The sequence below is a fragment of the Astatotilapia calliptera genome, chromosome 7 (genome assembly GCF_964374335.1).
Source record: "Astatotilapia calliptera chromosome 7, fAstCal68.1, whole genome shotgun sequence".
Lineage (NCBI taxonomy): Eukaryota > Metazoa > Chordata > Actinopteri > Cichliformes > Cichlidae > Astatotilapia > Astatotilapia calliptera.
The window spans coordinates 68589427-68602693 of NC_137428.1; the positions used below are offsets into that span (position 1 = coordinate 68589427).

Consider the following 13267-nt stretch of genomic DNA (forward strand, 5'->3'; position numbering starts at 1 on the left):
ATGTACGAAATTATTTACCGGGTTACAAGCAATGATAATATCGGCTGTTGACTCCTCATTTTCATTTTCTGTCTATTGAGAAAACCCATTGTAAAAGTATTGAAAAAAAAAAAAACTCTACCAAGGAGCAGGCTGCGCAAAAGCTACCTCATATAGATGTTTTAATAATAATAATAATTTTTTGGAGGACGCGTTATAGGTTATAAGCATTGAGAAAAAACTGATATCTGCTGTCTCATTCCTCCTTGACCCGCGGTGTGTGTGTGTGTGTGTGTGTGTGTGTGTGTGTGTGTGTGTGTGTGTGTGTGTGTGTGTGTGTGTGTGTGTGTGTGTGTGTGAAACAAGAGCTCCTGTCACGGCTATTATGGTTTGTTTTTCAGTCTCTTGTAAAAAGGACTCTCAAAGGGAAAAGTAGTATTCACTAAGGGATATTTATTCATTTTTACACATACGGGGTATGCAGCCTGTAGGTTACAAGCGGATAGAAAGTTCTTCTTTTCATCACAAGCTATGGTGTATCTTAAAGGTTTTTTTACTGCGTCTGTATTATAGGAAAATAAAATACTATTGAAAGAAACGGTTCTCTACAGGAAGTCACTCTTTTTTCCCATTACAAATGCCGGTGCAGCTTAAGAAAGTAAAATTACATCCGCTATTGTAAAAAAAAAGAAATACAGAGAAAATTGTCATAATATCGAAACAGAATTCAAACTATGAGTTTGCGGAAAACTAACTGCCGCTCTGTCTCTCTATACATCACAGAATCATCTGCTGCATCACCGCTGTGCTTCAGGAACCCTCTCTGATCTCCCCCCAGCAACCATACCCCTCCCCTCATGCTTAGGGAACATGACGCATCAGGTCTGAAAATGACTAGACACTTCCGGAGTATTTCCGGTAGGGTCATAAGGTCCGGATCGAGGCCTTCCATAGTAAATATGCTGTATTTGAATATGTCATATTCAAAGCCTTCTTCGGGAGAGCAGATTTCTTCGCCGTCCAAGTACACAGGAGCGCTGCTGGGCTGCAGAAGGAAATCCATCTTGCGTCTGTGCCTTAGAAATTGTGACGGACTCCTCCTCTCTGCTTTTATTCTCCTCCCATACCGCAGACCCTCCCTCCCTCTAAAAACTTTTTTCTTTTTTTCCCAACAACAGGTGCCGCGCTTCCGGAGGTTTCCCCCCTCCCCTCTCCGGATGCACCGGGGGGTTCCCCCTCCCTTCTCAGGATGCAATTCGTCACGCTTAGGGGATCAAATTACACACTTTCGGGGGGGAGGGGGGAGGTCAAAAGGTCATGATTAGGGCCATCAATCAAATCGGATCAAATTTTGTCATAAACCGTATGGGAGTATCTCTCTACCATGTTTTCCGACTCCTGTCCACAGGGAAGAGTGAGTTGAGTACCTTTTGTCCGGTTGTCCAGAGTTGAATTCTTCAGGTACGTCGGTTCCCCAGATTGAGTCATGTGGTCTGACTGTTGAAGTTGAGCGTTTCTTCCTGGATGAGGATGTTGATGTTGATGTGCACTTTACAAAAGTCATTCTGAAGGTGTGGTCGGAGATCAGAATTAGTGCACTTGTTCCAGGGTGTTTCCCATAAATGGTTGTGTTAATATGCTCGACATGTGCGAGCAGACGTAGCAGTCTTTCTCTGTGGTCCTCTTAAGCACGTATCTGTATCAGGCATTTTTCATCCAAGGATAGATGTGGTCTTGTGTCATGTCCATTAGGTGGAAGTTGTCATGCGTTCATCTTTTCAGTCTGCCTCGTGGCTCAGCTGCTGTTGGCATCAGCTGGGGTCCTGTAAGGGTGAGCTTTGCAGTTAAGGTAACTGTGAGGGTTCCCCTTCCCATGGTTGCACATAGGTCCATCACACCCACACCTGGCTGCCCTAAAGTTGATCGGATGGAAGGTGGAAGTGCGGGCTTACCCTACGGGGGCCCAATCTTCACTCATCCCCGAAGCAACCAAAACGTGGGTGAGACTTCCCTAATGTGCTTCCTCCTTGGTGTCGGGTCTTCCCGGGACCTCAACCTTTTTGCAGTGGCTCTGATGTATCCAGGAGGGTCTCTCTGCAATTTTACAGGCTGTGGGTGTGGTCAATAACACTTGATAGGGACCCTCCCAGCGAGGCAAGCGCCAATTTCTCCTCTGGAGCACTCGTATTAGGACCCAATCGCCTGGTTTCAACCTGCAAGAGACTAGAGAAGCGTCGCACGGCAGTTTATTGTTCAAAACAATATCCTTATTTTCTAGTAGTTTTGCCATCCATTCTGCCAGAGTTGTTTCTCTGACAGATTTGTCTAGAGGTTCACTTGTCACTGGTAGTGGAAAAGGTCTGCCATGACTATGACTCTGTTGTGGCTTCTGCTATCTTTTATGGCGTGGTCTGCTGGGGCGGCAGCATCTCTGCTGGGGACAGGAAGAGACTGAACAGGGTGATCCGAAGGGCCAGCTCTGTTCTAGGATGCCCTCTGGACCCAGTGGAGGTGGTGAGTGACAGGAGAACGGCGGCTAAGCTGTCATCCCTGTTGGACAACATCTCCCACCCCATGCAGCAGACTGTGACAGCACTGAGCAGCTCCTTCAGTGGGAGACTGCGGCACCCACGGTGTGGGACGGAGAGATTTCGCAGGTCTTTCCTCCCCACTGCTGTCAGACTCCATAATAAAGACTTTAACTGATCAAGCACACACATCCATACATATGCAATAATACTAAGTGCAATAATCCTTTCTGTCATCGTTGTATTTTTACTCAGTTGTATATAGTATTTGTATTTGTATTCTATTTTTATCTTATTGTATATTTATTTTATTTTATTCTACTGTATATAGTATTTTATTTTATTCTATTCTGTACAGTTGTGTACTGTATTTATTCTTATTGTATTCTAATTTTTGCCTCATAACTTTTGCACTGTCCACTTCCTGCTGTGACAAAACAAATTTCCCACGTGTGGGACTAATAAAGGTTATCTTATCTTATCTTATCTTATCTTATGAACAACCTCAAATGGTGTAAGTTTTTGAGAGCCTTGTGTTAATCTCATCCACATCTTTACTAGACCTATGCATTCAGGCCATGGTCTTCCTATTTCTTCCATGCATTTTCTGAGTCTCTGTTTTATGGTGCAGTTAGTTCTCTCCACTAAGCCTGCACTTTGTGGGTGATAAGCACAATGGTTTCTCATGCTGAATCCTAGTGCTTCAGAGACTTTGCTGATCACATCATTGACAAAATGTGTCCCATTATCTGATCTTATCAGAGTAGGGATGCCATATGTTGGGATGAAATGATTACATAGACATTTTGCCACTGAGATTACATCTGCTTTTTTCACTGGATAAATCTCTGGCCATTTTGAGAATACGTCTATAATCACTAGAGCGTATTTTGAGCCTTGACCTTCACTTAATTCAATGAAGTCCATATGAATGGTGTGAAATGGATGAGGTGGTGTGGGGAAATGTCCTCTTTTTGGCCTTAGATTTCCCTGTGAGTTGTGTTTCTGGCAAATCATGCATGTTCTCACAAATTCTTTTACTGAAGTTTCAAAATTCAGAGTGTAAAAGTGTGTATTAATGATCTGAATCATCCCCACCGATGACACATGAGTAACTCCATGTGTCACTAATGCTGCTGTTTTGTGTAGGGATTTGGGAAGTATTGGTTGTCCTTCACAAGTCATCAGATCATCTTTTAGTTGTGCTCCACACTTTAACCATTTCTTCTGTTCTGTGGTTGGTGCTGCTTTTTGTTCATCCTTAAGTACGTCAAGTGGTATTTGCATGGTGAATGCAGACATTAATGTGTCTACAGTTTTTTGTGCGGCTAACTTAGCTGCTTGACCTGCAAAGTTATTGCCTTTAGTTATTTCTGATTTATCTTTCTAATGTGCAGCACATTTGCATAATGCTAACTGTTTTGGCAATATTATTACATCTAATAGTGTTTTCAGAAGACTTCCATGTTGTACCGGGTTTCCAGTAGATGTAATCATTCCTCTGTTCTGCCAGATTTTTGCAAAGTGGTGCACTGCTGAAAAAACATACTGGCTGTCAGTGTATATATTTATATCTTGGCCTGCGTGCAATTCACATGCACGTATGACTGCTTTGAGTTCTGCACTCTGAGCGGAGTGTGAGGATGTTAGCAGTTTTGCTTCTATCACTCTGTCTGCTGTCGTTACTGCATAGCCTACACAGTTTTGTCCTAGGCTATTCTTAGACACTGAGCCATCTACAAAAATGTCACTGAAACCGGGTTGTGGTGTGCTGTGAATGTCAGCACGTGGCTTTGTCTCCTCATCTAATTTTTGCATACAGCAGTGTGGATGACCTTCTTCGGGTGAGGCCAAAAGTGCTCGGGTTCAGCTAACAACATTTCTTGATTCTAATGTGTGATTGCGACAATAAGATTCCAACATATGAGAGCTGTCTCGCATGTGTGAGGTAGATCAAATTGGCTTGGAGTAGAATTGAAGTCACTGCGTGGGGTACTCTGATTATGTGCTCTAATAGGGTGATATGGTACTACAAGGTCATTCAGATAAGATGGGGCCTGATTATTTAAGACCTTGTATGTGAGGAGCAGGATTTTGAATTCTGGATTTAACAGGAAGCCAAAACAGGAGAAATCTGCTCTCTCTTTCTAGTCCCTGTCAGGACTCTTGCTGCAGCATTTTGGATTAGCTGAAGGCTTTTCAGGGAGTTTTTAGGACATCCTGATAATAATGAATTACAGTCGTCCAGCCTGGAAGTAATGAACTAGTTTTTCAGCGTCACTCTGAGACAGGATATTTCTAACTTTAGAGATGTTGCACAAATGGAAGAACGCAGTCTTACATATTTGTTTAATATGTGTGTTGAAGGACATGTCCTGGTCAAAAATGACTCCAAGGTTCCTCACAGTGTTACTGGAGGCCAAGGTAATGCCATCCAGAGTAAGAATCTGCTTAGATACCATATTTCTAAGATTTTCAGGGCCGAGTACAATAACCTCAGTTTGATCTGAATGAAGAAGCAGAAAGTTAGCGGCCATCCAGGTCTTTATGTCTTTAAGACATTCCTGCAGTTTAACTCATTGGTGTGTGTTATCTGGCTTCATGGACAGATAGAGCTGGGTGTCATCTGCATAGCAATGTAAATGTATGCTATGTCTTCTAATGATGCTGCCTAAGGGAAGCATGTATAATGTAAACAGAATTGGTCCTAGCACTGAACCCTGTGGAACTCCATAATTAACCTCAGTGTGTGAAGAGGACTCTCCATTTACATGCACAAACTGGAGTCTATTAGATAGATATGATACAAACCACTGCAGTGCAGTACCTGTAATACCTACAGCATGTTCTAATCGCTCTAATAGGATATTATGGTCGACAGTATCGAACGCTGCACTGAGGTCTAGCAGGACAAGCACAGAGATGAGTCCACTGTCAGAGGCCATAAGAAGATCATTTGTAACCTTCACTAAAGCTGTTTCTGTGCTGTGATGAGCTCTGAAACCTGACTGAAACTCTTCAAATAAACCATTCCTCTGCAGATGATCTGTTAGCTGTTTGACAACTACTCTTTCAAGGATGTTTGATATGAAACGAAGGTTGGAGATTGGCCTATAATTAGCTACACGCCATTTCCTCTCCAGCTTACGAGTCATCTGCTTTAAGCTACGTGTTTGAGAATTATACCACGGAGTCAGGTACTTCTGATTTGAGGCCTTAGTTTTCACAGGAGCTACAGTATCCAGAGTTGTAAGTAGTGAGGAGGTAAAATTATTAACAAGATAATCGACCTCTGTTGGAGCCGCGTTCAGATAGCTGCTCTGCTCTATGTTAGTACAGGGCATTGAAGATGATAACAGTGGGTGGATTATATTCTTAAACTTAGTTACAGCGCTTTCAGAAAGACATCTACTGTGATAAAGTCTACTCTCCACTGCTGTGTAATCAATTATTGTAAATGTAAATGTTATCAGGAAATGATCAGACAGGAGAGGGTTTTCAGGAAACACTGTTAAATGTTCAGTTTCTATGCATATGTTAAAACAAGATCTAGAGTGTGATTAAAGTGGTGGGTGGGTTCTTTTACATTGTGAGAGAAGCCAATTGAGTCTAATAACAGATTAAATGCCATGTTGAGGCTGTCATTTTTAGCGTCTACATGGATGTTAAAATCACCCACAATAATTATTTTATCTGAGCTCAGAACTAAATTAGATATAAAGTCTGAGAAATCAGACAGAAACTCTGTGTAAGGCCCAGGTGGACGATAGATGATAACAAGTAAGACTGGTTTCTGAGTTTCACAGCTGGGGTGGACTCGGCTAAGCATCAGGCTTCCAAATGAATTAAAAGTCTGTCTGGGTCTTTGGTTGATTAATAGGCTGGTGTGAAAAATTGCTGCCACACCTCCCCCTCGGCCTGTGCTTCGAGGTTTCTGGTAGTTAGAATGACTCGGGGGGTGTTGATTCATTTAAACTAACATAATCATCCTGCTGCAACCAGGTTTCTGTAAGGCAGAGTAAATCAATTTGTTGATCAATTATTAAGTCATGTACTAACAGAGACTTGGAGGAGAGAGACCTAATATTTAATAATCCACATTTCACTGTTTTACTCTTTGGTTCAGATGTGGATACTGTATTGTTCTTTCTTTGTAATTGTTTATGTTTAAGTTGTTTGTTGCTGGTTTTTAGTTTGTTTTTTGTCTGTTTGGGAGCTGACACAGTCTCTATGGAGATGGGTTTTTGGGGGGGTAGCAGGAGGAGAGAAGCTGCAGAGAGGCGTGTAAGACTGCAAGTCTGCTTCCTGGTCCCAACTCTGGTTAGTCATATTTTGGGGGGTTTAATAAATTTGTCCATATTTCTAGAAATGAGAGCTGCTCCATCCAAAGTGGGATGGATGCCGTCTCTCCTAACAAGACCAGGTTTCCTCCAGAAGGTTTGCCAATTATCTATGAAGCCCACATCGTTTCTGGGACACCACTCAGACAGCCAGCAATTTAAGGAGAACATGCGTCTAAACATGTCACTCCTGGTCTGATTGGGGAGGGGACCAGAGAAAACTACAGAGTCCGACATTGTTTTGGCAAATTTACACACCGATTCAATATTGATTTTAGTGACCTCCGATTGTTGTAACCGGGTGTCATTACTGCCGACGTGAATTATGATTTTACTGTATTTACGATTACCCTTAGCCAGCAGTTTTCAATTTCCTTCAATGTCGCCTGCTCTGGCCCCTGGAAGACAATTGACTATGGTTGCCGGTGTCTCTAGCTTCACATGTCTGAGAACAGAATTACCAATTACCAGAGTTTGACCCCCGGCGGGTGTGTCACCGAGTGGGGAAGAACGGTTAGACACAAAAAGCGGTTCACAGGGGAAAGCCAGTTCAAGATAACCTTGGAAAGCAGATCTTTAGTTAACAATGGAGGATAATAAGCTGTCACGATCATTTGAAAAGAAGCTTTTTCTTTGCATATGAATTCGTCAAGGATCGATCTGACAGTTGGGTGGGCCCTCTCCCATTTCAGTCACCGAAACAGCGTCAGCTATTACAACAGGAAGTAAGACCTCAAACGTCTCATGTCTCTGTGGTGTAGGAAGGAAGCCAGAGATGAAAGGCCACTATGTACAGTTCATGGAAAAGATGTCCTGCAACCCATATGGAAAAGATATATATAAAACTTATAAGGTTTGTATCTGTCTTGTGTGAAACTTGTATGAAAAGCATACAAGAGTAAAAACAGATATAAGATCCCTTGAAGAATTATATAATGAAACTTGTATGTTTTGGATACTTACTAAAACAATATATGAAAGTAATGTGAAAGTGGCCACTTTCATGAGTAAATCAGGTAAGCCTTATATGATTTACTCATGAAAGTGGCCACTTTCATGAGTTAAGTCATATAAGTTTTTACTATTTCTTTTCCATATGGGAATGGTCAACCAGATTCTTCTTACATGGTAAAGAATGCTGGTACTTATCAAGGTTTGGTGTCTGTCATCCGCAGTAGTCATGGCAAATCAAGGGAGTGTTTGACTTCAGCGCTCAGTACAATAATATGTCCCTTTTTCATGTGCTACGCCAGGCTCAGGTCTAAATAACAGCCTGTTCGCTTTGCTTATCTGTTTCAAGTGCGAACCTTTTGCAGTTTAACTGACATTCAGCAAATGTTCCACAGCTTCTTGAATCCCAAAGAAAAACTTTGGTATTATTTCTGTCTTGTGGTTTTGTGACCTCAACCTTGAGTTTCAGATTGTTACGTCTGGTTCGGTTTGGGTAAGACGGAAAAACAGCCGAGTCCGTGTAGGTGACAAACATAGTGATTTTATTGCACACTTCTAAGACAGAAGCATGGGAAGACAAGCGTACAGCCACAGATCTCCAAAGAGTGGACCGCTCCCCCTCCTTATATAAGCTATGATGACGTCACACAGTCAGACCTTACTGGAAATGATAACAGTTTGGGCCTGTTCAGAGAGTTTACCTAATATGGACATCAACTGCTAGTTGTTAGAGAAAAACAAGTGTGTATTACATTGTGCATTTTGTGAAAGTGTATCTATCAGAAAACTGTCCTCAGATGACCCTCCTATTATTACTAAGTGTGTGTGTACACATTCATGTGTTGTATAAGAGCGTGCATGTACTTTCCAGGCCTGTGTACGTGCAGAACGGAACATAGAACCAAGGCAGGGTCCAGCAGGCCCCACAGGCTTCTGAGTGATTACAGAACTGTGAAACAGCTTTAAGCAAATAACATGAATAGTACAGAACAACAATAGACTGATTAGAGTACTGATAATCTGTGTAGATTAATGTTAACCTAGATATGGTTCAAAGATTATTCTGTCAACTGGTTCAACAATGGTAACTGATTAATGATTGATACTTCTGATTATAACTGTGATCATAAGAATACAAAATAAAATATCTCCTGGTCACATTCCTCCTCTTTGGGCTGGCTTGCCAGCCCAACTCACACCAGGATTTATTTCCAAACCAAACAAACACGTTATGACACTTATCAATCCCAACGCCTCCGTTGTTTTCCAATTTTCCCACAACCCAGCTGTTCTTTAAGCTTCGGACTCGAGTTTCAGGCTGACACGCTTCAGGCCCCTTTACCACCTCCTCTTGGAGTGACGAAACGCCCTCGGATTCTTCTTTCTTCGACTTCCGGGGTTAGACCACCCCTCAGTCGCTACACAGATCTGTGTGTTTGGTGTCCGTTGTGACCGCCGTGTCCCCCTTTTTGCCAAAAGCCTCTCGAACCTCGTTGGTCTCTGGTATTCCTAGATTTCGCCAACCCCTTCCTGGTTATCGCTGTGATTATGGGATCCATCTTCTCAAGGAGCCCCAAGGCCATGACACTTGACCCCAGTTGCTGTGAAGGGTCCCCATATCTCCGTGTCCCCGTCTGGTGTCTGCTCCCTTGTCTGCAAGAGACAGAAAACCAACACCTCTCCTGCGCTGGCTCACCTAACCTAATGTTGTTGACTTTGTTTATTCCAATCCTATGCCATGCTTATGTGTGTAAGCGTGCATGCTTTCAACCCTCTGCACGTGAAGTCAATAGCACCAATATATCAATCCGATCCGTTGTCGGATGAAGCTTTTGACCTTCACAGACTAAGTGCCAGCTCCTTATAAGCACATTTGCAAGGTGTGTATAAAAATGAACAACAGACCTCAAACAAATTGGGCATTCTTAATTCTAACTTGAGTGTAATACTCAGTTTCTGATCATCTAATTATGCTTCTCACTCGTTCCCTAAATTGTCTAGAAACCTTTAATTTTGCCATACCTAAATTATTAAAACACAGACCAAATGATATACCCCCTATATAGCTTTTACCTTTATGAGCACACTTCAATAATGAGCAACAACTTGCAATCTGTACCAAAAAATCTTCATGGTCCCACCTGCAATTAAAGATCAGATGCATTTTATACCTGTTTTAATTCCTCCTTATATAGAACCTCCTCAGTTTCAGGTTAGTAGCGATTAGTCTCAATCAATCGTTCTAGTTGTATTTTGCAATTCAGCTAAAAAGCAAACCTGTTAAAGTAAACAGCTTATTTACAACCACCTGCAAATCATAAGAGTAATAAACGGTTCAGCACAACAGACAAGTATCATGTTCAGGTTTCTCCAATCATTAAATCACTATTATTGCCGGAATTTGCTTTATTCACCCTTTGGGCAATGTTATTCCAAGAGAGAGAGCCCCTAATGGCCAGCTAGTGGGCTCTAGGTCAAACTGTCCCCAAATTTGTTATTTGTTATTATTACTTGTTTTCATGTCACTTGTCTGTTTTCTACTGCACCCTTCTCACCAAAGCAAAGCAAACATTAGCAGCACATTGACCGTAGTCAGGCATCCTCATTCCATAGGTGCTATAAAACATTTCCTGTAAAAGAATCACAGTTTTCAAGACAGGGTGTGTCTCCCCCAACACTCTCACCAGAATACAGTGTAATAGCATCCCCCACTCCTAACCCATAAACACCGTTTCTTCACACATCCGCCCAGAAATCCTGTAATAGAAAAACATTAAAACTGTAACCCTGTAGGGAAGAAAATGTAAATGGTTACGCTGCGCAGTTACCTCTGTAAACAACACAAGACACAAAAATGGCATTTACAGGTTCACTCATCCTCGAATATTTTGTCATCCTTCTACTCCTGTAAAAAGAAACACACATAAATTCATCCACCCTTTTATCCTATCTAGGTGGAGGTGGTTAACCTTGAGTCATGGTCAAGTCTGGTCATCTTTTACCAGTCAGTCCGTTTGTTTTTATTTCCAGTCTTTCATCCATTCATCCATTCTTTCTTTCTTTCTTTGCTGATAGTGAAACCTGTCGTCGCATTTAGTTTCCACACTCAGCAAAATGACGTCATCTCAAAAAGAAAACAAGAACTTGAATTTGGATTACCTCGCTGAATCCTTTTTTCAAACAGGGACTCTCGTTTCTAATTGTCCCCACAAGTGTTTCCTCCAGAACCCATTTCAATGCGGAGAAACTCACTTACAACAATTTTCTCGCCGACGTGTAATGCTTGTAATTTCCGTTGTGCAGATCTGCTTAAAGAAAAGATTCACAAACAAAAATCAGTGCACTGTTCAAAATATAAAACAAAATAAAATGAAAAATAACAAAAACAAAATGCAGACGCCCGGGTCTTAGGACTTGTCACTGAATATTCCTCCCATCAATAAAAATACCAAACCTAAACCTACACAGAGTCAAATCAACACCACTGCAACCTTTTCATATTCATAAACCTATATGTTTTGCGTTCGTGAAACAAAATTGAACCATTAAGTAATTTGAGCTCTTGAAATGTTTTAATTCTCTTAATTCTGCCAGTTTATTTCAACACTTATTCAATGACTTTTATTCAACTACTACTTGGTCACTCGAATTTTACCTGTTCAAATTGCCTAGGGTTCAACAAAGTCTAGATCCCCGTTATCATGAACCTGGAACGGGTGTACGATGATTTCCTTACAGTAATTTAGAATCATCACTCAACCTAGCTCTACTACTGGCACTGCGTGACTTTTCTCCCACTGGAAACCCGAATTTAGTACAGAACTTTAATGCCTCAGGCAATCGTGCTCAAAGGCTGTCCCCCCTTCTCTTCTTCTTTGTCCGTGTGTTCCTCCTTTATTAAATCTCCATCACAATGACGTGGCGCTCTGAAATAAAACTCACACTGTTAATTCCTCGTTTTCACTCTGCACCACTGCTCAGAGGGTTTTCTTTTCTTTTTAGTGTACAGTAAACAATTAAGTCGAGGCCTTAAGCCCCAGATATCTCGCACGGGCATCGTTTTCATAACCAAACCGCTCCGGACTCTGCTCCCCAGACCACACAAATGCCCTCTGGGCTTATTATTATAGCAAATTCTGTATTTTACGTTGTCGTGTGCAGCATTGAGCCTTTGTCAGTAAAGCATTCTTCATTGCAGCAGCTGGAGCATTGTGTGTCACTTCTTAGTAAATTAAATCAACATTTTGATTTTAGTGCATGGGTATGTATCAGTTTTTACTCCCTCAACAAGTGCATAAGTGTTCATGTGTGTGTTTCCCTTCATTCTAAGTAGGCGCATGCAGAAGTGTGTATTCGTGTGTTGGTGTATGTTTGTGTTCATCACCTTCCTGTTCTGTAGTTTAGGTAAACCAGCGGCCTGACGCATGGCCTAGGGTCCTCCCCTCCTCTTTGGGTCTGTTTTCATCCGCTGTTGCAGCTGCCTGCATCTTCTCCTTGTAACTTGACCCTTTTGCTTCTGTATGGTCTTTCATGGTTTACTCCTGCTGTTGGAGCTTTGCGTCAAGTCTGACGACCTCCTGCTCCAGCAAGCTTCCGCCTGATTACAAGTCCTGTACGTGAAACTCCAAGTCTGACTGATGAGTTCAACTAGCAGCCAGCTCCTCCGGAGCCATGCTCAATTTCTGTTCTGATGCCTTGAGCTCTTACTGAGGGCAAACACCTCAGAGTCTTTCCTTCCACGTCAGATTGGAGTCTGTTTATGTTGTCCTTACTCTGCTCCACGGCCTTCTGCAGCTCTTCCGTTCGGCTCTTCTCAGAGGTCAGCATTCTTTTGCTCACCCTCCCTTTTCCTCCGGGCTTAATGCGCGTCTCGTCACAGCTCTGTCAGCTGACGCAGCCTGGGAATTTCCCCCGTGTAGTGAAACGGGCTTTAGGTTTAGTGTTCTCCGTCTCTGCTGCATGAGATCGCTCTTTTGCAGCACTGTTGACATCCTCAAATTGTTGTTGTGAGTCCAGCTGCTGTGGCCTTCAGGGGTCAAAGGGTCAAAGATGGTCGATGGTAGAGGGGAGGGTAGGAGTCCAGGTCAGCTTCGGCTTTCAGAAAAAACAAAAACAAAACAAAACCGGCGAACAGGAAAATGATGTTGTGTTGTTTGCTGTGATGCTGTGCTGTGTTGGCTGAGATCTCGTCTCCCCCCTTTTTTTTTTTTTTTTTCACCATCTAATCAACTCATAACCCCTCAAGTTGACAGGACAACACAGGTACGTGTTAAAATTCTTAAGATCCTGTTTAGAAACCTAAAAAAGGGATTTCCTATCATTCAGTAGTCATTTGTCTTAAACAATCAACAAAAACATGTCCCAATTCGACCCTTTTAACCACTAAATTTGTCGTGTCCTCACTTAATCATCAGACCAGTGTCTTTGTCTTTTGACGTTACGTTGTTGTCCTGCAACCCAAAGGGTTTA

The 13267-nt window shown here is 42.2% G+C and overlaps 1 pseudogene; it reads right to left on the bottom strand.

Moving 5' to 3' along the window:
* Window positions 1-6445: 6445 nt before the first annotated feature.
* On the bottom strand, window positions 6446-12625 carry LOC145429631 (uncharacterized; annotated as a pseudogene).
* Window positions 12626-13267: the final 642 nt, after the last annotated feature.